Source organism: Tenrec ecaudatus, chromosome 11, assembly GCF_050624435.1.
Source record: "Tenrec ecaudatus isolate mTenEca1 chromosome 11, mTenEca1.hap1, whole genome shotgun sequence".
NCBI lineage: Eukaryota > Metazoa > Chordata > Mammalia > Afrosoricida > Tenrecidae > Tenrec > Tenrec ecaudatus.
The window spans coordinates 114,120,831-114,125,440 of record NC_134540.1 but is presented as its reverse complement, the minus strand read 5'-3'; the positions used below and the strand labels follow the sequence as shown (position 1 = coordinate 114,125,440).

The 4,610-nt window shown below is 41.8% G+C and overlaps 1 pseudogene; it reads right to left on the bottom strand.

Moving 5' to 3' along the window:
• Positions 1-2,752: 2,752 nt before the first annotated feature.
• On the bottom strand, positions 2,753-3,241 carry LOC142461049 (PRELI domain containing protein 3B pseudogene; annotated as a pseudogene).
• Positions 3,242-4,610: the final 1,369 nt, after the last annotated feature.

Below are 4,610 nucleotides of genomic sequence, written 5' to 3'. Positions count from 1 at the left end.
AGAGGATGGCTGTATGTTTCATCGGTGCTAAACTGCACCCTGACTGGCCAGTGTTCTCCCCACGACCCTTCTGTAAGGGTATGTCTAATTGCTTACAGATTGGCTTTGGGCCTCAACTTCGCACACCCCCTCTGCCCAATTCACATTATGATTATTTGCTCTGGGTCTTTGATGCCTGATACCTGATCATCGACACCTCATGATCACACAATCACACAGGTTGATGTGCTTCTTCCATGTTTCTTAGCGAGATGGCCACTTGTTAACTTCAAGTTTTTAAAACCCTAGATGCTATATGTTTTGATTGCTAGGCACCATTAGTTTTCTCACGATATTTGCTTATGTACCCACTTTCTCTTCAGCGATCATGTCAGGAAGGTGAGCATTTCAGAGTGTCAGAAAATTAGAACAAAGTATTTTTGTGTTGAGGGAGTACTTGAGTAGAGGCCCAATGTCCATCTGCTTCCTTAATACTAAACCTATAAATATGTGCATAGATCTATTACCCCATCATCATATACAAATATATTTATATATGTACATGCCTGTATTTAGTTCTCTATAAATACCCTTTGCCTCCTAGTTCTTTCCTCTATTTTCTTTTACTTTCCTCTTGTCCCACTATCATGTCCAGCCTTCATTTGGGTTTCAAGAATTCCTCACAGTTACATTGCCCTTGATCAAGCCCCGCCAGACCTCCTACACCCTCCTCGCCATCGATTTTCAGTTACTTGTTGTTCGCTTGTCCCTGAGTTTGCTAACACCTCCTTTCTTTCCCCCCACCTCCTCCTTTTCCATGTCCACGAGGAACTGTCCACCTGTTGTCCTCTCTTCTGGCTTGTTTATTTTTCATATCCCATCCAGATAGACACACAGTGACAACAACATACACAAATACAAGACTGAGTACAAGGAGTATTCTGGTTGGGCTTCTTCCTAGATTTATTTGTTTGTTCTTTTGTTAGTCCACAATAAGTTCAATATTGTTCAACAGTACCGTAATTCAAATGTATCAACTCTTCTTAGTCTGCCTTATTTTCTGTTCAATTTTCACATATGTAGCAGGCAATTGAAAATACTCTGGCTTTAGTCAGGTGCACATTAGTCCTCAAAATGACATCCTGTTCTTCAGCACTTTAAAGAAGTCTTATGCAGTTTTATATGCCCAATGAAAAATGTTCTTTGATCCCTGACTGCTGTTTCTATGAGCTTTGTGGATCCAAGCAAGATGGAATCCCTGACAAATTCAACTTTTAGTATATTTCTCATATCTTCAACAGCAAGGCAGATTATGATCTTTATCAGCAAGTTCTTAAAATCCTTCTCACTTTCCTTAAGCAAGATTATGTCATTTGCTAATTGAAGCTTATTAATGTCTTCCTCCAATTCTGAGGTTGTGGTGTTCTTCATATAGTCTAGTTTCTCAGATTATTTACTCAGCATACATACTCTCTAAAGTGCATAACATCAACTCACACCTTCCCTAATTTTAAAACACTGGGTTAGCCTTTGTTCTTCTGCAATGACAGCCTCTTGGTCTATGTAAGAGCATAATGAAGTGTTTTGGAATTCCCAGTCTTTGCAATGTTATCCATATTTTTTCTTTGCTCTTAAACATTTTATTTTTTTAACATTTTATTAAGGACTCATACTACTCTTATCACAACCCATACATATGTAGCACCAATGAAGAATACAGCTTTCCTCCAGTTCCTAAATGCTCCCCCCACCCCACCCCCACTACCATGATCCGAATTCTACCTTGCAAGTCTGGATAGAGCAGAGGTTGTACACTGGTGCATATAGGAGCTGGAGGCACAGGGAATCCAGGGTGGATGATGCCTTCAGGACCAGGGGTGTGAGGGGCAATACTGGGAGGGTAGTGTGAGTGGGTTGGAAAGGGGGAACCGATTACAAGGATCTACATGTGACCTACTCCCTCGGGGATGGACAACAGAATAGGGGGTGAAGGGAGACGCCTGATAGGGAAAGATATGACAAAACAATAATTTATAAATTATCAAGGGCTCTTGAGTGCGGGGGAGCAGGGAGGGAGGGGAAAAAAGAGGACTTGATGCAAAGGGCTTAAGTGGAGAGAAAATGCTTTGAAAAATGATTAGGGCAAAAATGTACAGATGTGCTTTATACAATTGATGTTATCCATATTTTTTATGATGCACATAGTTGGATTTCTTTGCATAGTCAATAAGACACAAGTAAATACCTTCTAGTAGTCTCTGCTTTCAGCCTAGATCCATCTGACAACAGCTTTGAGATCTCTCTGACCTTGTCTTCTGCTGGACCCAGTTTGAATTTCTGGCAGCTCCAAGGTGATGTGCTGCTACAACTTGAAAAACAAAAATCTTCAGCAAACTTTTACTTGCGTGTGAAATTGCACAGTACTCTCTGAGTTCTTTGGGTTCCCTTTGATTGGAATTGATCACTTTCAGCAAGGAGACTATGTGTTCCAAATGTTGTGGCAGAGACTAGTGAATGCTTTAAGTATTTCATCAGTTTGTTAAAGCATTTCAACTAGTATTCTATCAATTCCTGGGTCCTTGGTTTTCATAATGCTTTCAATGCAGGTTGGACATGTTCCACCCATGCAATCGGTTCTTGATCATATGCTACCTATTGAAATGGAAGCCCCTGTGGGTTTCCAAGGTTGAAATGGTTTTACAGGAGTAGAAATCTCAGTCTTTATGCTTCATGCTGATCCCAGCCTAATGCGTACTCACCACACCACCAAGGCTCACATGCCGCTGCCAACAGAGTCCATCAATTCCTCAGTCTCAGCGCTTACTTTGTGTATCACCCACTCCATGACTTCTCAGTCCTTACTATCATTTGACGATGTCACACGTGACATCAAGCCCTAGAGGTAGCTACTGAGGCTGACTCCTTTCAAGGTGACGATGACTTCTTGAGTCAAAACAGTTTTTCCTGGGTCGTTAGTGTGTAGTTTGCATATGAGTCCCTCATCTACTTACATCATGTTTGTAAAGAAATACTTGTCAATTTCAGCCCCATCGTACTTTCTACAGGATCGACTACAGAATTCCCTTGCATGTGTATTTTGGTTATTGCTGCATGAAACATCTATCTCATGACAGAGGGAAGTCCACATCTGGGGCTAAGTGGTTGTTGGCTGTGAAGTTTCCCAGTAGGGTCCATGTGCCTGTGCAGGACCTACCTTAACATCTACTGCATTCACATTCATGTTGTTGGGGTATGCCTGCATTGCTGCGGATTGAGACCTTTTCTCAGTGGTCAAAGTCATGCTCATAGGTCCAGATATTTCTGGCCCTGGCAACCTGCACAATGACTGGGAAGAGCTAGGAAATGAGGAACACTTGCCCCTGCCCACAGCCACCCCAAGTGGCTAGAAGCACTGAAGTACAATCATAAGTATTCTTTAAGATACTTGTCATTTTCTCCATAACTCTGCTCATTTCCTTCTTCTGGTCACTCACTAGAATTGCCTTTGACATCCACATTTGTGTCATAATCTCTTCCAGACAACTTGGGTTTTAATAATTAAAAATCAAAACAAAACTCACTGCCATTGAGTCTATGCCAACTCAAGAGTGTCTTTACAGGACAGAGCAGACTGCACCTGTGAGTTTCCAAGACTAACTTTCTACAGGGGTGGAAAGTCTTGTCTTTTTATCGTGGAACAGCTGGGAGTTTCTAACTACCAACCTTGCAGTTAGCAAGTTAGCCCAAGGCCTTTTAAGGCTCCTTAAAGCTTGCCCAACACCAAGGTCACTTCCATAGTTCAGGTATGTCAGAGCAACACTCTACTTTTCTGGCACCAAATTTTGTCTTAAATAACTAGAACTTCCCTAACAGAAATCATACTACAACATGTGACTTTAACAAACACAAATTTGTAGGGCAGGAGGAAAGTCAAGGGAGATGGAGGAAAGAGATAGGAGTCAAAGGGCATTTATGGAGGTCTAGAAAAAGACATGTACATGCAAATATATATAGGAGGATGGGGAAATAGATCTATGTTTCTATATTTATAGGTTAAGTATTAAGGTGCCGGAAGGACCTCTACTCAAACACTCCCTCAATGCATGAATACCTTCTTTTATTAAATTGGAACTCTATGATACTCACTCTCCCAACTCAACGGCTGGAGCCAAAGTGGGTGAACAAGTAAATGTGGTGAAGAAAGCTGATGGTGCCCGGCTATCAAAAGAGATAGTGACTGGGGTCTTAAAGGCTTGAAGATAAACGAGCGGCCATCTAGCTCAGAAGCAACAAAATCCACATAGAAGAACACACCAGCCTGTGTGATTGAGTGGTCCTGAAGGGATCAGTTAACAGGCATCAAAGAACAAAAAATCATATCATTGACTGCACACCTCTATGATAGGATCACTGAAGACAAATGGGTGCATAAGCAAATGTGGTGAAGAAAGCTGATGGTGCCCGGCTATCAAAAGAGATAGTGTCTGGGGTCTTAAAGGCTTGAAGGTGAACAAGCGGCCATCTAGCTCAGAAGCAAAAAAGCCCACATGGAAGAAGCACACCGGCCAGTGCGATCACGAGGTGCCAAGGGACCAGGTATAAGGCATCATGCAAAAAAAAAAAGATATAAG